Below are 22,300 nucleotides of genomic sequence, written 5' to 3' on the forward strand. Positions count from 1 at the left end.
AAAAATTATACATGTGTTGGGATTTCTTTGGAAGGAATGATGCTAAAGCTGAAACTCCAATACTTTGGCCACCTCATGCAAAGAGTTGACTCATTGGAAAAGACTCTGATGCTGGGAGGAATTGGGGGCAGGAGGAAAAGGGGACGACAGAGGATGAAATGGCTGGATGGCATCACCGACTCGATGGACATGAGTTTGAATGAACTCCAGGAGATGGTGATGGACAGGGAGGCCTGTCATGCTGCAGTCCACGGGGTCGCAAAGAGTCAGACATGACTGAGCAACTGAACTGAACTGAACTGAATGACATAGGTAAAATTTCATGTCCAGCATATATTATTTATAGCAAAAGATGTCCCAGGTAATAATCAACGGACACAATGTATTTATGACTTCTTTCCTAGATTTGAAAGTAAGCATAACATTCTAGTGGTGATGAATAGCTGTATCTTTGCTTTTTAGACCTACTGTTGGTCCTTCTCTTGACTGGTTTGATGTAGAAACCTTGTTTAGCAACAAAGAATCAGTGATAACATTATTGGGAAAATTAAGCCTGCTGTTTTGCAATCTTCTTTTCAACACGGTATCCAGGAGGGCATCATAGTGAAGAGAATGCACTGTCTGTACACATAAACATGGATGTCCCGAGTGGCCCCAACTCAGAGGAGAGGCTGCAAATGCTACTGAGAGCTACCTCGTTGCTGAGCATGAAGAGGCCCTGGCTGGCCTGTGGAGAGTCTTAACTGATATCCCGGCAATTGAGTCATGTGAGTTACCAAGGGTGAGGGATGTCAAGTAAATAAAACATTCTCACCACAAAAATCCTCTCCAGCTCTACAGGGAAGCCTGTGACACAGACATCCCCAACAACAGTAACAGCATCAATGAAGTATTTCCTAAAGGCTCAGGAGCTGAGAATCCCCAGGCCACAAATGAAAGAAACACTCTATAGTTAATGATATATAACTCATCCATTTCTAGGAAGAATCTGGGTAACCTATGACAATATAGGTAAAGAGCTGGGATTGGGACTTCCCTGGCAGTCCAGTGGTTAAGACTCCATGCTTCTGCTGCATGGGGCATGGGTTCAATCCCTGGTTGGGGAATAAAGATCTCGCGTGTCACATAGTGTAGCTAAAAAATAATAAAAATTATTTTAAGAAAGAGCTGGGATTATATACAATGTTTTCTTCATGTATGGGTGCAATCCAAAATTTAAATTCACTCACATTTCATAAATTTTACTTTTTAATAACATAAATTATACATCATATATGTGTATATAGAGACATAGATATAGATTCACACTTGCATGTGTGCATGTATGTGTGTGTGTGTGTGTGAGTATTTTATGGGAGTTAGTATAGTCTAGAGAAGAACACTAACTAGGAATGAAATATAAATTATAATCCTAGCTTTTCTAACAACACATTGCAAATCGCTAAACTTTTCTGGGCCTAAGTTTCTTCAGCTTTAAAGCAAAAATGTTAGATTTCTTTTAGTATCAGCTGGTACATCTTAACTACATGCTCTCATGACAAAGCTACTTCATTTAGTTCCCCCAGAAAATTAGGCGAGGTTGGCCTTGTTTCGGCTTCCTAGGTGGCTCAGTGGTAAAGAATCTGCCTGCCAATGCAGGAGACATGGGTTCAGTCCCTGGGTTGTGAAGATCCCCTGGGGAAGGAAATGGTAATCCACTTCAGTGTTCTTGCCTGGGAAATCCCATGGTCAGAGAAGCCTGGTGGCTACAGTCCATAGGGCTGCAAAGAGCAAGACATGACTGAGAACAGTCTTTCATATGTTTCCAACACACTTTCCTTCATAACACTTGCTGCAGGTGAAATAAAACAATACTTTCCATAATTTTATTGGTTAATACTTGTTTCTTTGAATGCAATTTAAGCTCCAAGAGGACAGAGACCATGTCCTCTTGTTTCTCACTGTACCCCTGTACTGGAGCAATATTGGCTTAGGTTTTGGGCAATGAATTAACAGATAATAAAAGACAATAACCTGTGAGGAAGATATTAGTTCTGAGATTTCAGATAAATGACACTTTAACACATTAAAGGCCCTTACCATTCTTTTAAGTCATCTATGACCTCAACTGTCTAATACAAAATGCTTCCCAATTCAAATGGCCCCTTCTGCAGTTTCCACCACCAACCATTCCCCTCCTGGCCTCAGTGATAAAGATCCATCAGTTTCCCTCTGTGTCCCCAAAGACTCCTCTGTTTCCTTCCTCAACTCTTCTTTCAGGCTTGCCCTCATTATGGTATTTCCTAAGACTCACCATCTCATCTTTTTGCCTTTCATCGCATCTTTTTGCCCTTCTCAACCTGGGCATCTCAGGATGTGAGTATATTGTTATACATACACGCACACACACACAAACACACACACATGATTTATCCCAGTATTTACAAGATATACACCAAAGAGGAGTTCAAATCTTTAGGGAGTAAATATTTTTTGAATGACTGAAACTACAAATTACCTTGACTTTAAACGCCATCCCTCAGTGTTTCCATACAGTGCCAGCTCTTTGTTTTTGTTTAGTCGCTAAGTCATTTCCAACTCATTTGCCAGCCCATGGATTTTAGCCCTCCAAGCTCCTCTGTCAATGGGATTTCCCAGCCAGGAATACTGGAGTGGGTTGTCATTTCTTTTGCCAAGGGATCTTCCCAACCCAGGGATTGAGCCCACATCTCCTGCATTGGCAGGCAGATTTTTTACCACTAAGCCACTAGGGAAGCCCAGCTCTATATTCTAAATAAGAATTTACTCATTTTCTTGGGCTGCCATAACAAGCTACCACAAACGGGGTGGCTTAAAGTAACATAACTTTATTCTTTCATAGCTCAAGAGGGCAGAAGTCTAAAATATCAAGGTGCTGGCAGGGTTGACTTCTCCTGGGTCTAAGGGTAGTGTTCCATACCACTTTCCTAGCTTCTGGTGATTGTCAGAAATCTTTGGTGTCCCATGACTTACAGATGCAACACTCCAAGCTCTGCGTCCATTTTCACATCACTTTCTTCTCTGTGTCTCCTTTTCTATCTCTTGGAGACATGGAGTTCAATCCCTGGGTTGGATTTGGGGCTTACTTTAATCCAGTATGATCTCATTTCAACCTTCACCTTAATTACCTCTGAAAAGACCCTTATTCCAAATAAAGTCATATTCTGAGGTTCCAGGTGGACATGAATCTGGGAGAGACACTATTCAACCCATCGCAATCTACCTTCTGGCTCCTCAAAATTCATGTCCATCACATGTGCAAGATATAGTCACACCATCCCAACATCTTCTAAAGTCTTAATCCATTCCATCAACTCATCTCAAATCTCATCCAAATACTATCAACTCAAAAAGCTCTAAATCTCATGACCTAAATTATTTAAATCAACCATGACTGAGACTCTGGGTTTCATCCATCCAGGGACAAAATTTCTGTCTATCTGTAATCTTATGCAACTAGATCTGCTCCCAAAATGCAGGGATGAGTTTAGGATAGACATTCCCATTCCCATAGTGGGAAATGGGAGAAATAAAATGGCCTCTGGTACCCAACACATCTAAAACCCAAGATGCAAATTCCACTGGGTTTCACGGTCTATTAAAAAATCCTTTGTGGCTTGGTATTTGAACAATTTGACTACATAAAACTTAAAAATGTCTAGACAGCAAAATAAACTATGAACAAAATTAAAAGACAAATGACACATTGGGAAAATGTAATTCATATGATCAATCACGTTTCCCTAACATATATATGATAAATGATAAAGAACAACACTCCTTACAAAAGTAGGGAAAGAATAGATGAAATATTCACAGAAAAGGAAATTCAAAAGCTCTTGATTATATGAAAAGATGATCCACATTACCCACAGTGAAAGAAAGTGAAAGTGTTAGTTGTTCCATCATGCCTGACTCTTTGTGACCCCATGAACTGCAGCCTGCCAGGCTCTTCTGCCCATGAAATTCTCTAAGCAAGAATACTGGAGTGGGTAGCCATTCCCTTCTCCAGGGAATCTTCCCAACCCAGGGATTGAACCGGGATCTCCTGCATTGCTGGCAGATTCTTTATTGTCTGAGCCACCACTTTGCCAAGATGAACAGCGTGAGTTGAACAATTTATTTGGAGGGATATTTAGCAGATTCTAACAAAGTGACAAATGGGTTTATTTTGACACAGCAACTACGTTTCTGGGAATTTATCCTACAAATCAAATAACATACTTACAAAATGACCAAAAAACAAGGTAAATTACTGCAGCATTGGTCATGAGGGCAAAATATTAGAAAATATATGAGTGAACATTAACAGAGGAACTACTTAAATAAATCATGGTACATTATGTAGCCACTAAAAAATGAAAAAGCTGTTTATATAATGATTAAAAATATTCTCCAAGACATATTGCTAAGTGAAGGTAACAAAACAGTGTGCAGAATTCTGTGTATAGAGGGATTAAATAAACATAACCACATGTGTATATTTGCACAATACATGCATAATGTATCTCTGAAGGCTGTCCAAGAAACCACTGATATTGGTTGCAGAGAATTGGTTGGCCAGAGGCAATGGTAAAAGGAATGCTTTCACTCTAAAATTTTTTATACCTTTTGAATTTTGAGCACTGAGACTAGTTTATCTATCATAATTAACTAACTTATCAGTTAACTGAATTCTTTGAAAAGTTAATAGAGACTACTAGTTAAGCATGGCAGGTTGTAAATACCATTTATCTCTATTTCCTCCTGACATCTACTACAGAGATAGAACAAGACATTTTTTTTTAAAGTAGTAAGTCAACAAAGAAAGTCAAAAAGAAGAGACAAGAAGACAGTCTCCAACATAAAATGCCAACAAAATCTTGGAAGGAGAGGGCAGCGGTAAAACCAGCCACCCAGGAACTAGGCCCCAGGATTTGTGAGAGTGAGAATAGGGTGAAACCAAAACACATTTTGTTTTTATTGTTTAGTGTCTAAGTCGTCTCTGACTCTTTTTCGACATCATGGACTGCAGCTCATGGACAGAGTAGCCTGGTAGGCTATAGTCCATGGAATCACAAAGAATTGGACACAACTCAGCAACTGAGTGTACACACACACACACACACGCACAAAACACATGTAAATTACTTGAAAAACTAACTGCAGCATAACTAGGTTATTCAGAAATATTGAGAAAGATAATAGAGGTTACAGTTAAAAGGGTTGAAAGTGGTTGGCTCTGGGAGTTGAAGCTATTAATAAGATACAAATATGTGGGGCAGAGGATTTTTTCTCATTAAAAACTAATAGCTTGAATTTTAAAAATATATACATTTTTGTATGTATATATGCATTATGTATGTACATATGTATGTACATATGCATTACTACTATTATCTCCCTACTTCTTAAGGAAAAAGGAAAAAGTACCTTAAGAAGTTAGTATTATTCAGTGTCATGCTAATATATTTGAATTTTGAATTGTCAGTGGCACATTTGAGCCTTTACAAAACTAAAAATGACAGAAAATGATCAAAAAGAAATAACAAGGTGTAAATTTACTAAAGAACCAAGAGAAAATTGGGGAAAAAACGGAATGAACTGTTAGTGATATTACAGACAGACAGTTGGTATTACAGGATATTTTTCTTTCAAATTTTCATTTAAAAAATTCTCTGTTCATAAGTAACAGAAAACTTTTATAAACATTTTGTTTTATTATGAAACTATTTTAAATTGAATCTATGCAAGTAAAATTCATCCATATAGTAAAAAAAATTATTCTCTGTGGTTAAATACAATTTATCTTATCAAAACAAATCTGGAAAAATTCAAAGAAATCTACTAGCATAGTAAAGAAGAACAGAAGCCATCAAAAATACTTTCGATAAAATTCTCTATCAAACTTTGACAGAAAGCATCCTGGTATTAGGAATAAACAGAAAAATAAGATGTGTTTTCTGTCCTCCAGGAATTTAATGTGATATTTTTAAATTAAAAAAAGGTAAAAGGTAATTCTGAAGGCAATCAGCCTTGGGATTTCTTTGGAAGGAATGATGCTAAAGCTGAAACTCCAGTACTTTGGCCACCTCATGCAAAGAGTTGACTCATTGGAAAAGACTCTGATGCTGGGAGGGATTGGGGGCAGGAGGAGAAGGGGACGACAGAGGATGAGATGGCTGGATGGCATCACTGACTCGATGGACGTGAGTCTGAGTGAACTCTGGGAGTTGGTGAGGGACAGGGAGGCCTGGCGTGCTGCGATTCATGGGGTCGCAAAGAGTAGAACACGACTGAGCGACTGAACTGAACTGAACTGAACTGAAAAGGTAAAATGAATTGTTATTTAACATGTGGAAGAACATTCGATAAAAAATAACATTAAAATCATTCATTCATTGAGCAAATAACTTTGGGATGATGTCTATGAGTCAGATACTTTTAGGCAGTGAATTGGATAATGATGAATAAGACACTGACCCTGAATTCAATACTCATAATTATCATCATAGTCATTACTATAATAGCTGTCATTTCTTGAGCAATCCTTACATACTAAAGCGAAAAGCCTTAAATAGCAATAGAGAACAGAGAGAATTTGTAGTCAGGGAAAGGAGTTTCAGAGCCAGGAATTCTTGAGGTGGGGCAGTTACAGGTGAGGGTGAGTACCAGATGGTACATGGCAACACAACGCACCATGACAAAATGGAAGCCACTCAAATGCATAACGACAAATTAGAGTCAGATAAAGTCTACTATGGGACATTAAAACAAAGAAGTACCTCACAACCATTAAAGAAAGAACTACAAGGCCATAAAGATGCATATATAAAATAATGCCAAGTGGAAAAAAATAAAACAATAGATTGCATAAACCCATGTGGAGCCAAATAAAATCTCCATTTGCACCTTGATAATGACACGAAGAAAACAGAGATAAGAAAGACAAGGAGTCAATAGCTTAATAGTTTAAAAAGAGGGTTTTGTTTTTGTTTTTGTTTTTAATTTCCTAGTATTACATAAGCATAAACTTTTTTTAAAGATGGAAAATTATCTTTGGCCATTTCCAAATTATCCCCTCTGCTAAATCAGAAGATTTAGCATACCTCTACAACTTCCAAATGTAACTCATTTTTTTACTCTTGTGCCCACATTAGCTGTGCTATATGCAAGGCTAAGGAAACATTCATAAATAACACAGATCTAACAAACTTCTTTTAACCAAATAAACCTCAGTTCAGAAATGCCTGAAAATATCTGAAACAGTAAAGAACAAAAAGCAAAGATATTGCTTTATTTTACCTTGAATATCCATGGGCTCAATGAGTTTTTACAGCTGGAAGAGAGTCGACAATTTTAGACTCAGTTCAGTTCAGTTACTCAGTTATGTCCAACTCTTTGTGACCCCATGGACAGCAGCACGCCAGGCTTCCTTGTCCATCACTAACGCCCAGGTCTTGCTCAAACACATGTCCATTGAGTCAGTGAGCCATCCAACCATCTCATCCTCTGTCGTCCCCTTCTTCTCCTGCCTTCAATCTTTCCCAGCATCAGAGTCTTTTCACATGAGTCAGTTCTTCATATCAGGTGGCCCAATTATTGGAGTTTCAGCTTCAGCATCAGTCCTCCCAATGAATATTCAGGACTGATTTCCTTTAGGATGGACTGGTTGGATCTCCTTGCAGTCCAAGGGACTCTCAAGAGTCTTCTCTACCACCACAGTTCAAAAGCATCAAGTCTTCAGCACTCAGCTTTCTTTACAGTCCAACTCTCACATCCATACATGACTACTGGAAAATTCATAGCCTTGACTAGACAGAACTTTGTCAACTAAGTAATGTCTCTGCTTTTTAATATGCTGTCTAGGCTTCCCTGGTGGCTCAGAGGGTAAAGCATCTGTCTACAATGTGAGAGACCCGGGTTCGATCCCTGGGTCAGGAAGATGCCCTGGAGAAGGCAATGGCAACCCACTCCAGTACTCTTGCCTGGAAAATCCCATGGATGGAGGAGCCTGGTAGGCTGCAGTCCATGGGGTCACAAAGAGTCAGACACGATTGAGTGATTTCATTTTCACTAGGTTTGTCACAGCTTTTCTTCCAAGGAGCAAGTGTCTTTTAATTTCACGGCTGCAATCACCATCTGCAGTGATTTTGGAGCTCAAGAAAATAAACTCTGTCACTGTTTTCATTGTTTCCCCATCTATTTGCCTTGAAGTGATGGGACTGGATGCCATGATTTTTGTTTTCTGAATGTTGAGCTTTAAGCCAACTGTTTCACTCTCCTCTTTCACTTTCACCATGAGGCTCTTCAGTTCCTCTTCTCTTTCTGCCATAAGGGTGGTGTCAACTGCACATCTGAGGTTATTGATATTTCTCCCAGCAATCTTGATTCCAGCTTATGCTTCATCCAGCCTGGCATTTAACATGATGTATTCTACATATAAGTTAAATAAGCAGGGTGACAATATACAGGCTTGATGTACTTCTTTCCCTATTTGGAAGCAGGCCATTGTTCCATGTCTGGTTTTAACTGTTGTTTCTTGACCTGCATACAGATTTCTCAGGAGGTGGGTAAGGTGGTCTGGTATTCCCATCTCTTTAAGAATTTTCCACTGTTTGTTGTGATCCACACAGTCAGAGGTTTTGTTGTAGTCAATAAAGCAGAAGTAGATGTTTTTCTGGAACTCTCTTGCTTTTTCTATGATCCAACGGATGTTGGCAGTTTGATTTCTGGTTCCTCTGCCTTTTCTAAAACCAGCTTGAACATCTGGAATTTCTCAGTTCACATACTGTTGAAGCCTGACTTGGATAATTTTGAGCATTACTTTGCTAGCGTGTGAGATGAGTGCAACTGTGTGGTAGTTTGAGCATTCTTTGGCATTGCCTTTTTTGGGGTTGGAATGAAAAATGACCTTTTCCAGTCTTGTGGCCACTGCTGAGTTTTTCAAATTTGCTGGCATATTGGGTGCATCACTTTCACAGCATCATCTTTCAGGATTTGAAACAGCTCAGCTGGAATTCCATCACCTCCACTAGCTTTGTTCGTAGTGATGCTTTCTAAGGCCCACTTGACTTCAGACTCCAGGATGTCTGACTCTAGGTGAGTGTTCACACCATCATGGTTATCTGGGTCATTAAGACCTTTTTTGACTAAGATCATTTTAGACTAGTGGATTTTAAATTCTGTCCCACATAGCTGGCTTAGCTACCATCTTTATGAGAATACGGTAACAGGGTGAATAAGCAAACTCAGTTTATTTGTTTCTACCTGCCTCCCACATCTTCCTCTGGTGCTTCAACTACACAAACAATTCAACCAGAGCAGGTTTGTTAATATCTGCTTCATATCTCAGATTTCCAAACCTGGCAGCATATGAAAATCAAATAGGCAGATTTTAAAACATAAGAGTCCTGGAATGGAGTCTTCACTCCGGACATACTGAATCAGAACTTCTAATAACAGAGTCCAACAATTAGTATCATTTTAAGGGTCTTCATTTAATTCTGATATGATCCAAATACAAAAAATAAAAATTCTACAGAATACTAGAAAGAGACATAAAGCTTTGCTGGAATGTTTCTAGTTATGGGCCCACAAATAAAGCTCAGTTCCCTTGACCAGGGATTGAACCCAGGCCCTCAGCAGTGAAAGCATGAAGTCCTAACCATTGGACAGCTGGGAAATTCCCAAGAGAACATGTTTAGTTACTAACAGAGAATTGGGGATGTCCCTGTAGCTCAGATGGTAAAGAATCTGCTTGCAACCCAGATCAAATCCTGGGTTCAATCCCTGGGTCAGGAAGATCCCCTGGAGAAGGAAATGGCAGCCCACTCTAGTATTTTTGCCTGCAGAATTCCATGTATAGAGGAGCCTGGTGGACTACAGTCCTTTGGGTTGCAGAGTCTGACATGACTAGGTGACTAACACACACACACAACAGAGAATTAACTTTCCATCTAATCCTATGCAGAACCAATGAGCTCCCTCCTTCTGGACAAGCAATGTGACAAAGCTGGCTGCTCCCACAGTATGCTGTCACTCTTCCTTTTGCTAACCAGTTCCATCCACTTTGCCACAATGGTCAACCACGTTCAAAAATCAGTCATAATTCCTCAACTACTGGCCAGAGCTGGTGACTCAAGCCAATCCACTCAGGGTACTTCTTCAAGACTTTTAAAAGCCAAAGCCAGAATTGAGACTATTTTCTCTGAAGTCACAGGGCTTATGTTGTTCAGTCACTAAGACATGTCCGACTCTGCAACTCCTTGGACTGTAGCATACCAGGCTTCTCTGTCCCCCACTAGATCCAAGAGTTTATTCAAATTCATGCCCACTGAGTCAGTGATGCTATCTAATCATCTCTTCTTCTACCCACTTCTGCTCCCTTTTGCCCCCTTCTCCTTTTGCCTTCAATCTTTCCCAGATTCAGGGTCTTTTCCAGTGAGTTAGCTCTTCACATCGAGTGGCCAATGTATCAGCATCAGTCCTTCCAATGAATATTCAGGATTTATTTCCTTTAGTTTTGACTGATTTTATCTCTTTGCAGTCCAAGGGACTCTCAAGAGTCTTCTCCAGCACTACAATTCAAAAGCATCCATTCTTTGGCAATCAGTCTTTTTTAGGGTCCAACTCTCACACCTGTACATGACAACTGGAAAAATCATAGCTTTTACTACATAGACCTTTGTTGGCAAAGTGATGTTTCTGTTTTTAAATATGCTGTCTAGGTCTGTCATAGCTTTGTGAAAATATAAATCTAGGGCTACTGGTGGCCACGTGTTTGGCCTCATTGTAGTGGATGCTGTGATGGCCCAGCAGACATGCTACCAGATTTAGGGTTGACACATTGCATTTACTTCCCCTAATGCTGTGAGAGTTACCTGCTGGAGGCTTACAGCTGAGCATTTCCTCTGAGCTAAGGGAACTCAGGATATGTCCTCTTAAGCATGATACACCCTCTCCAAGTGCAACCAGCCTATATCCAGTGACTGGCTAATACAGAGTATAAAGACTTGGCTCCTGTGCTTCAATCCTGACAACCCTAAAGAACTTCCCCAGCTTTCGGAGCCCCTAAGTGGTAAGTGGGCTAAGGCCTTTGCTGTGAAAGCACTGCAACCCAACTTTTCCCTTAACCCAGCCCCACTTCCTTCATTTTTGCAGAGCTGTTGTTTTGAAAAACACTACAAACAAATCTCCATCTTAGAGTCTGTTTTCCCAGAAAACCTGGCCTATGTCACTATGGAGGAACCCTAACTGTAGAAGGAGGAAATGAGGCTGAGCAGTGACAGCTGAGATGGGAGACACCCAGAGGAAACCCAAATAAAACTCTGGTTCCCCAATTCTCTGTGACTTTCTAATTGTGTGTAATCACAGCTGGTATCTTACCATCCTGATCATGGGATGCTCAGGTGTGAATGTAATTGTCCATATGTAGACCTGTTAGGCAGAGAAGGCGATGGCAGCCCACTCCAGTACTCTTGCCTGGAAAATCCCATGGACGGAGGAGCCTGGTAGGCTGCAGTCCATGGGGTCGCTGAGGGTCGGACATGACTGAGCGACTTCACTTTCACTTTTCCCTTTCATGCATTGGAGAAGGAAATGGCAACCCACTCCAGTGTTCTTGCCTGGAGAATCCCAGGGACAGGGGAGCCTGGTGGGCTGCTGTCTCTGAGGTCGCACAGAGTCGGACACGACTGAAGCGACTTAGCAGCAGCAGCAGCAGACCTGTTAGGCTAGAGTATGAGACATTTTACACTGATTGTACTTCTATTAATTTAGCTTAAGGTTAGCTCAGCTTTTTAGCAGCCCAAAAATCTAGTTGGTTTATTAGAGCTTGTGTTTACCAAAGACTCCTACATCACTTTCTGTCAAGCCAGCAACTGCACTCTGCATCCAAACATCATTTACTCTTCTCAAAAAGCTGCCTCAGCTTTACGACTGGCAATATTTCTTACCCCTTCTAAACACATGCCCCAAATATGAGTCAAGATGTGAAAGGGGTGTCAGGGAAGAGGAGGTGGTAAGGTTGCTTTTTTGAGGTTTATAATACTAAACAGTAAATATTGAGAACACACTTCTGAATTTCTGAAACTGCACACACTGTTCACCCATTCTATGCTCAGTCATCTTGAGAATTAGAGAGGACTTTTTATAATGACTTGAAATTCTTATAGTTCTTATTTAGAATCAAATCTAACGTGTGTTGTGTATTTAACAAAAATCCCAGAACACTGACTTTTCCTATAATGTAGCTATATTTGACAATTAGATGCGCTGGTGATCAAGTCCCACTGAGAAAATTGAAGTGGTGACAGATTTAGGACAAGTTTATTTTCTTTAGTTTCTAATTATGAAGTGTTTGGAGCTAAAGGGAACTTTAGAGACCATCTAGTACCTGAATGACAAACACCCGCCTTCCCTGACACTCTTGTTCCTAGAACCAGATGTGAACATTGTTAACTGAATTCATCTATCTGCACACAGAGCCCGAGTGCTCAGAGTCTTCTACCCTGGAGCCCAAATCATGCCACATAGTTCTTAGCATGCCACATCAGACAACAACAATCAACTAACTGTTTCTGGCAAACTAGACAAACTTTATTTTCTCCGTCTGTCCCAATCACTCTGCTCTCTTAAAGCCATGAAATCATTGACCATGATTTATACAATGGTTAATAATTGAGCTTGAACTCCTGGTTCCCTATTCAATGTTCTCTCCATTTTCCCCATTCTGAAAATTATCCAATCTTTTCAATTATTATAACCCTGCAAACTTGCCAGGTATGCAGAATTCTGGCCTAACTTCAACAGGCGTGTCTTCCAGTACTGAATGTCTACATAGCTATTCCTCATCACACTCGTGATGCATATGGGAACATGAAGACCATCTGGAGAAGTGGTGGAGCTAGGGCTCAGTACCCACGGGGCCTCACACAATTCAATAATAATAATAAAACACTAAGGCAAATAAGAACATGCCCTGTACCCAGTGACTCACAGCTCTAAGCTAATCCCACGATAGCCCCACCTCACTATTAAAAACTTGAGAGAGAGAGGGGAAAAATACAATTCCATGTATGTCCATCTGTTTGGTAACCACAACAACCAGCCATAAATGGAAAGTGGCTCCTGATGAACGGTTTTGTTTGCTGTTGAAGCCATCCCTGTGGCTCCTGAGCTATTACCTGGGGGCTTAAAGAAGCAAGTGGGCCTTGAGGTATTTGGTCCCCTTAAAATTCTACATGTCTCTAGCACCAGCACCATTTTCCTCATGTCAGAGAATGGCAGAGTTGTAGGGAGGATGGAAAATAACTGTCTGGCATGAGGCGCCCTGGGAGCCAGTCAGAAATTACAGGATGTGTCAGGGTCCAGGAAAATATGGGTGTGCTGATGGTGTCATGCTTTCTCCTTGGCACAGGAAGAACACACCTGAGTCTCCAACCCCCTACCCCAGAGGGTCTGAATGCAACAGAGGAATGAATCTTAGGGGTATCAAACACAATCCCATCACTTAACAGATGAGAGTGAGGCACAGAGAGGAAAAGAGACTGGCCAAGGGGCACATAGCAAGTACAACTGATGTTTTTCCAAGGGCAAGTTTTTGCGAAGTAACAAGAAAGGAGCTAGGAACATGGAAACAATGGAAGCAATGATAAACTGAAATAATTTGTCCAGTGAAACACCACTTGGTCTTTACAGAGCTGCTCTCTATGGAGAGCAGAAGTCCCATCCCTAACCCCTACCCTACTGATGGGTCTCCTTTCCTCCCCAGCTGACTCTTACTGAGGCAAAACGCTAGCTACAAAGTGACTCACTTTGGAAATGGACTTTGTGACTCAGACTCTGCTTTCTAAACACTAGATCCAGCTCCTAAAGATTTTAGGGATTCTACTAGGTCTACAACAAGCTGGCAAGAGGTCGTCCTTGCCAATGCAAGGACATTGTCCTTGCATTAAAGATAAACAGTTGGTTTGTGAATCAGAAAGACTATATGATACAAAAGAAGGAATTCATAATTAATTCACTGATCTTAAGCTAGGATCAACCTAAATAAAATTCCTTATGATTATACAGTGGAAGTGAGAAATAGACTTAAGGGACTAGATCTGATAGATAGAGTGTCTGATGAACTATGGACGGAGGTTCGTGACATTGTACAGGAGACAGGGATCAAGACCATCCCCAGGGAAAAGAAATGCAAAAAAGCAAAAATGGCTGTCTGGGGAGGCCTTACAAATAGCTGTGAAAAGAAGAAAAGTGAAAAGCAAAGGAGAAAAGGAAAGATATAAGCATCTGAATGCATATTTCCAAAGAATAGCAAGGAGAGATAAGAAAGCCTTCCTCAGAGATCAATGAAAAGAAATAGTGGAAAACAACAGAATGGGAAAGACTAGAGATCTCTTCCAGAAAATTAGAGATACCAAGGGAACATTTCATGCAAAGATGGGCTCGATAAAGGACAGAAATGGTATGGACCTAACAGAAGCAGAAGATATTAAGAGGTGGCAAAAATACACAGAAGAACTGTACAAAAAAGAGCTTCACGACCAAGTAATCATGATGGTGTGATCACTCACCTAGAGCCAGACATCCTGGAATATGAAGTCAAGTGGGCCTTAGAAAGCATCACTACAAACAAAGCTAGTGGAGGTGATGGCATTCCAGTTGAGCTATCTCAAATCCTGAAAGATGAAGCTGTGAAAGTGCTGCATTCAATATGCCAGCAAATTTGGAAAACTCAGCAGTGGCCACAGGACTGGAAAAGATCAGTTTTCATTCCAATCCCAAAGAAAGGCAATGCCAAAGAATGCTCAAACTACTGCACAATTGCACTCATCTCACACGCTAGTAAAGTAATGCTCAAAATTCTCCAAGCCAGGCTTCAGCAATACGTGAACCATGAACTTCCTGATGTTCAAGCTGGTTTTAGAAAAGGCAGAGGAACCAGAGATCAAATTGCCAACATCCACTGGATCATAGAAAAAGCAAGAGAGTTCCAGAAAAACATCTATTTCTGCTTTATTGACTATGCCAAAGCCTTTGACTGTGTGGATCACAATAAATTGTGGAAAATTCTGAAAGAAATGGGAATACCAGACCACCTGACCTGACTCTTGAGAAACCTGTATGCAGGTCAGGAAGCAACAGCTAGAACTGGACATGGAACAACAGACTGGTTCCAAATAGGAAAAGGAGTACATCAAGGCTGTATATTGTCACCCTGCTTATTTAACTTATATGCAGAGTACATCATGAGAAATGCTGGGCTGGAAGAAGCACAAGCTGGAATCAAGATTGCCGGGAGAAATATCAATAACCTCAGATATGCAGATGACACCACCCTTATGGCAGAAAGTGAAGAGGAATTAAAAAGCCTCTTGATGAAAGTGAAAGAGGAGAATGAAAAGGTTGGCTTAAAGCTCAACATTCAGAAAACTAAGATCATGGCATCTGGTCCCATCATTTCATGGGAAATAGATGGGGAAACAGTGGAAACAGTGTCAGACGTTATTTTTGGGGGCTCCAAAATCACTGCAGATGGTGATTGCAGCCATGAAATTAAAAGAAGCTTACTCCTTGGAAGGAAAGTTATGACCAACCTAGATAGCATATTCAAAAGCAGAGACATTACTTTGCCAACAAAGGTCCGTCTAGTCAAGGCTATGGTTTTTCCTGTGGTCATGTATGGATGTGAGAGTTGGACTGTGAAGAAAGCTGAGCACCGAAGAATTGATGCTTTTGAACTGTGATGTTGTAGAAGACTCTTGAGAGTCCCTTGGACTGCAAGGAGATCCCACCAGTCCATTCTAAAGAAGATCAGTCCTGGGTGTTCTTCGGAAGGACTGATGCTAAAGCTGAAACTCCAATACTTTGGCCACTTCATGCGAAGAGTTGACTCATTGGAAAAGACTCTGATGCTGGGAGGGATTGGGGGCAGGAGGAGAAGGGGACGACAGAGGATGAGACGGCTGGATGGCATCACTGACTCGATAGACATGAGTTTGGATGAACTCTGGGAGTTGGTGATGGACAGGGAGGCCTGGCGTGCTGCAATTCACGGGGTTGCAAAGAGTCAGACACAACTGAGTGACTGAACTGAACTGAAGCTAGGATCAGTGCTCAGATGCACAACATCTTTTAATTCTCATAACAACTTCATGAGTTAAAATGATTCTTCTATGTTTTCAGAAGCTAAGGGGCAGAGATTATAAGTAACCAGAAATGGAGTTTTGAAGAGGTTAGGTGAGTTGCCCAAGTGAGTAGAGTCAGGATTCCAAGACTTGTCATCCTGGTTTCCTCTGTCCTCCACCCTTGCTTCCCAAACCTCACACCCTACTATAGTACTTTCACATGATCAAGGCATAATCACCTCTCTTATTTTATCAACACAGCAGTTCTTTGATGGGTGTTAGCAGACTATATTTCACATAAAAAAGATTTTGGAGATAGAAAATCCATGTGGCCTTGAACATATTACCTCTTTTATGTGGTTGAAGTTTTCCTCATCTATAATATAGGAGTAATAAACTCATCTACTCGATGGGTTTGCTTTAAAAATGAAATAATGTAAGCAAAAAGCACTTTGTATAAATTGCTAAGTGTCATTCAGTGAAAAGTGAATAAGAGAATGACAGAGATGGGAAAAGAACAAGCCAAAAGCTAACCTAATGAGCTGGGTCTAGTATTAATTTAAAATCATTCATTGGCTCATAGCAAGTAATAATACTAATAGACAATATCTACATAATGCTAAAGTTCTATGGCTTATATCAAGTTTTTGGAACATAATTCTGTTTAAACCAATAACCAGTAGCCATGGTTTGACATTTTCTCTTTATTTTGTATAGCTATTTATAGTTTTCAGGATGCTAATGTATATGTTAGGGAAATTGCAGCAGCCCTACATTAGAAACTTTACTTAATTCTAACAATGCTCTTCTGAAGTGGGTGCTGGTTGTTATAGAAACTGAGGCATGAGGATTCCCGGCCCCTGGCTCCACAGCCAGTAAGGGGAGGAGCTGAGTTTGAACCTGTATCTGTTCTGCCTCTCAGGTCCACTGAGGACCCTGCTTTCATGGAGTCACAACCTTACTGAACCCTAAGCAGGTCCAGATCTCAGAGTTCCCCACTCAGGAAAGAGCAATGCTCAGTCTACAGAAGAGAGTCTGAAAACCCCTTTCCCAAACTCTAAAAGACTGCCCTAGAGATGAGGATAAAAGCCTTCCTGTGTGTCTCCAGGCTTCATCTCAAATGTGCTGCTCTGAGTTAGGTCTCCTTTTTCTTTCTCATTTTTCTACTCCATATATTTTCCCACAGTGCTTTTTATTGGACCTCTATCCTTCAAACCACAACTCCCCCTGCAGTACTCTGCTCTCTCCTTTACCCCCAAACCCACTTTCCAGTTCTTCTCTCAGCTTATGACTTATTCCTCAGTTAACTCCAGCCTCACCCCTGCATGTATCACAGCCCTCCCTGTCCTTGGACAGCCTTCAGCAAAAGGTTTGGCGAGTGGGTTCTAGAGTCTGATCCTGAACCAAAATTTAGACTTTGTTCTTAGGTGTTGTGTGACCCTGGACAAGCAAACTTTATTACTTGGTTTTTATGTAAACCTCAAAGCATCTGTCTTACAGAACCATTATGAACATTAAAGGAGATAATACTTGACAAGGGCACATAATCTGATAACTAGTATCAATGTACTTTTATGCATATCTAACTCAATCATTGGTATTACTCTTCCCCCATCCTTCTTTCAGTCTCTGGAGAAGCATTCTCTCTCTTTTTCTTTTCTCAAGCCAAACCATCCATTTCTTCAATCCTTTCCACCTTCCTGCAGGAACCTAGTCCCAGTTCTACTCTCCTTCTTCTCAGCATCATTTACTTCCTCTCCTACTCACACTCACTCCTCCTTTTGGACCCCCATCTCTGTTATAGACACCACGACCCCCTGCTGGTAGCCCAGGCTGAACCCTGACAATCCATCTTTGTCCTTTGCCTCTACTTTACACATTCATGCTCACCAAGTCCCCATGATTCTTCCCATGTTGCCTCCCTGGCTTTTCTCTCCTTGAACATCTCACAATCCTCCTGGCTATCAATCTCCCTTCTTTCATCACCACATTGCTCCCTTTTTGATCTTGCCCCTTTTCTCTCCATATTCTCCATCCTTGGAGAGCCCTCTCCTCTCCCTGTATGTCAGGTAGTATTTATCCTTCAGAGCAAGACTTGTCCAGGTGTCTCATCATTTAGAGTCCATGTTCAAGTCTTCCCAGTTTTCAAATGATACGATTATACATTTATGCTTATTCACTGACTTAAAATCATCTCAAGTACATATCTCATATGTCTACATACCCTCTTACAATGCCTTATAGAGTGCCAAACACAGGAAAAGTTTCTTAAAATATGCACTGATTGATTGGTAAAGGATCTATCTGCAAGCTTTAGGAAAAAGGAAGCATCTGAATAATAGCTAACGTTTTCTCCATCCTTATTATGTGCTAGGCAATAGAATAAGTGCAGGAAAAATAAAATAAAATGAAAGAATAGTATCTATGTGCCCAACATCTTATGTGCATTGTTCATTTAATCTTCATAATAGCCATATGCAGCAAGTATACACCCATTATATCCATTTTGTAAACGTGGTTCACTATCACAGCAGAAATGAATATTAGGGCTGGGCACATTTCAATCTACCAATTAATTCAACTCAGTGTTTATTAAGGCCTCTCATCTCCTTTTTTCCCCCAAGACTCACTCAAGATCAACAGAATCCTAAAAATGACTGCAGATGCTTCAGTAAGTCAAGTGACTATGTAGTCTATGGTTTTCTAGCCTCAGTACCTTTGTCCCACTGCCTGCAAACCATAAAATGCCTAAAATTCACTACAAACAACAGTAAAGAACACCTACACCTATATTTAGGAGCCATGGAGACTATAGATTCTTCATAAGGAACAAAGTTGGCATGCTGAAGGTTAAAATAGCATTTCACCTTTAAAAATAATAATAGTAAACATAATAAAGCTTTCATTAGTATCAAACTGAAATACTCCAAAGAAAGTTAAGTATCTCAAAGTTTTAGTGAGTTGTGCTAATCAGAACTAGGAGGAATCAAGTTTATGTGCCTTTACTTTGTGTCAGTGGGCTATGGAATGATAAATAAAATACCATCCCTTTCTTCCCAAATGTATAGTCTAGCAGTTGGGTTACTGAGCTAAGTGAAAAAATAAAAATGCTCAGGCAGTCCTATCTATTAAAACAATTAGCTGTGTGGGAGAGAAACATAAATAAGAGGACCAGTCATTTCACTAAACCATGCAAATGACCATTTGAACCTTGACTAAGCGTTTTTATTTATTCACTTATCCCATAAATATTTCTTGAATTCCTACCATGTGCCAGCCTTTCTTCCAGGCTCTGGGGATAGAGTGATGAAGAAGGGAAGCAAAGTCTCTTCCATTTTGGGTCTTACATTCTTGTGGGAGAGGAAGACAAGAAATAAATAATGATAGTATGGCACAACAGAGGTAGTGGCAAAACTATGGAGAAAAAGCAGCAGTACATGGAGCCAGAAAGTAGCCAATGGAGGGACTAGGGCTTGAGGTCCATAGGTCTAGGATGACGTCACTGCAAAGATGATCTGCGAGAGAATCCTGGGCAAAAAGAGGGAGTGAGCCATGTGGGGAATGTAAGCATCCCAGGTGTAGGGGAGAGCAAGTGCAAAGACCCCCCAAACAAGAGTAAACTGGCATCCTTGAGGGAAAGCCAGTGTGACTGGAAAGATGTAAGAAGGGGATGAAAATCAGGTTGCAGAAGCAGATGGGGCAGATCACTGGGCTCCAGGGAGGCTCTATTCTCTTCTGTATGGTTTGGAAAGCCATTGAAGGGTTCTGAGCAGAGGAAGACCATGCAATCTACACTTTTAAAAGACTACTCGGACTTTCCTTGTGGTCCACCTGCCAATTCAGGGGACACGAGTTTGATCCCTGGTCCAGGAAGATACCACATGCCACGGGACAACTTAACTCATATACCACAACTACTGAGCCCATGCTTAGACCCCACAAGCCACAACTACTGAGCCCACTTGCCCAGGAGCCTATGCTTTTCAACTAGAGAAGCCTCGGCAATGAGAAACCCTGCAACTCACTGCAACTAGAGAGTAGCCCCTGCTCACCACAATTAGAGAAAGCCCATGTGCGATAACAAAGACCCAGTGCAGCCATAAATAAACAAATTTATTTTTTTAAAGGCTACTGTATAACTGATTGTTACTGATTGTTTCATGGACAGAGCTGTCCATGAAAGACCAGGTGATTTCTAAAATAATAATAAAGTTTTGTGCTTGTCATGATCCATCTGAGATGATCTCAGATCATGGATCCCAGTGCAGAAAAGACACAAGAAGGAGGAAGCCATATTTTGTGACGGCAAATACATGTAGTGATGCAGGCAGAAGCCAGTAAGCAGTGTAACTTAGTATTTCCCAAAGAATCTTATGCTAACAGTAGTTTCAAGGTGTGTGAATAAATGTTACACAGTAAATGGTAGGGTCAGCCTGAGAAATGCTCCGTTTTCCTTTTCACTAGAGCTTTCTTAGAATCTTCAGGGTGCTCATTTACATAAGGACTGCAACAAGACCGAAGTTAGCAGGGTTCTCTGACCTAATTTGACCCCAGGACTCTTCACATAAAACATGCACTGGAAAACCAAAGGGTAACAACTTCAGCTTAAAACCAGCTAAGACATATTTGAAGGGATATAATGAGTAACAGACCTTGAATCCAGGGGCTGGGCATTTTGGGTTAATATAAGGCTAATGGAAACTTACCAGAGCTCATAACAAATAAAAACATGAGAAGGTCACTTTCGGTGTCCTGTTTAGAACTATAGGTAGAGCAAGGTCTCCAAACATTCCACAGAGTTTGCAAGATGATCTACTGGAATGTGGGAAGAAAAAATATCATGTCAGTTTTATACTGTTTCAAAAACCCATAAAAGATAATATTCTAATGCTTAATACATGGGTTGTAAGTAGCACATATGATTTATAAATACACACATTGGGTTTGAATGTTACAGATAAGGATGTATGTCTGATCACAAAAATCTTGGAGGTTGCTAGATTAGATGACTGGAAAAGGAGATGCACGGTGCTTGCATCAAGATATGGTTGTGAAAGTGAAGAAGGACTAAAATCAGGGACTTGATGGGAGTGGCATTTGGCAGGAGAGGCTATTAGGGAGCTAGAGGTGGTCAGCTGTGGCAGCTATGACACAGTGGACGTAGAATGGAATGAATGAGGGCTCCAAGCCTAGGAGCTCTGGAGATTACCGAAGTTTCTATTGGGGAAATTGAGAAAGAATAGAACAAAAAGGCCAGTCAATCATTATGAAACCTTAACTGTATGCAGCAGTAACTGTGTTATTTAGCCCACTCTCCAGACCATTATAAGTGTTCAATACATGTTGGCAAGATGAATGAATGAGTGAATGAGTATATGCAGAGGACTCGGCAAAAAAAATATAGAGCAGGAAAATCTGGTCTATGAAAATAATCTAGATCAAGATCTCACACTATTATCATTTCCTTAAAAAATTATAAAATATCTCTGATATTTATTAAATTGTTTTAACATGTGATCAATACTACTTTCAAAAGAACAATCTCTTGAACATATCTTTTTGAGGATAGCCTTTAAAAAGTTATGTCATATATATTCATTGTAGAAAAATCAGAAAATGTAGCTAAAATCCAAAAAAGGGGAAAAAAATAAAGCTTATCATATCACCATCCAGAAATAACCCATACCTATTTTTACAAAAATGTGCTTAGACTATATACACTACTTTGTAATTTTTACTCAACAGTATGTTCTGAGTATCTATGCAGGGCAATGAATGGGCTTCCATGAAGTCATTTTCAACACATTCCATCAAATGGAGCTATTACAACCAATGCTCAATCAACCCTCTATTATTAATTTAGAAAGCTCATTTTTGCTAGTTTGTTTCATTATAAAGGTGCTGCAATAAAGACACAGCAACGATATCTTATCTTTATTCTTAATTAGTTTCACAGACATAATACCTGGAGGTTGAGTTACTGAGTCATTTTAAACATCTTTGATTTACATTTTCAAATTGTTCTATGGCAATTTTGACTGAGATTTCATAACTTTTGTGAACTCTTTAGCTTACACTGCACTTTCTCCTATGCCTAGACCCTACTTGATTTCTGTGGCCACCCCCATGAGCAGGTCTTGCTGTCCGTATTCAACAAATTAAAAGAACTT

At 40.3% G+C, this 22,300-nt stretch overlaps 1 long non-coding RNA gene across 1 annotated transcript in view; it reads right to left on the reverse strand.

The window, feature by feature from the left end:
- The window catches only part of LOC112447452 (uncharacterized), a 171,193-nt gene that overhangs the window by 13,210 nt on the left and 135,683 nt on the right, over positions 1-22,300 (reverse strand). The window contains exon 5 of the long non-coding RNA XR_003035654.2: positions 20,837-20,945. This is a non-coding gene — a long non-coding RNA (uncharacterized lncRNA). The remainder of the gene's footprint in view (positions 1-20,836; positions 20,946-22,300) is intronic.

Source organism: Bos taurus, chromosome 7 (assembly GCF_002263795.3).
Source record: "Bos taurus isolate L1 Dominette 01449 registration number 42190680 breed Hereford chromosome 7, ARS-UCD2.0, whole genome shotgun sequence".
Lineage (NCBI taxonomy): Eukaryota > Metazoa > Chordata > Mammalia > Artiodactyla > Bovidae > Bos > Bos taurus.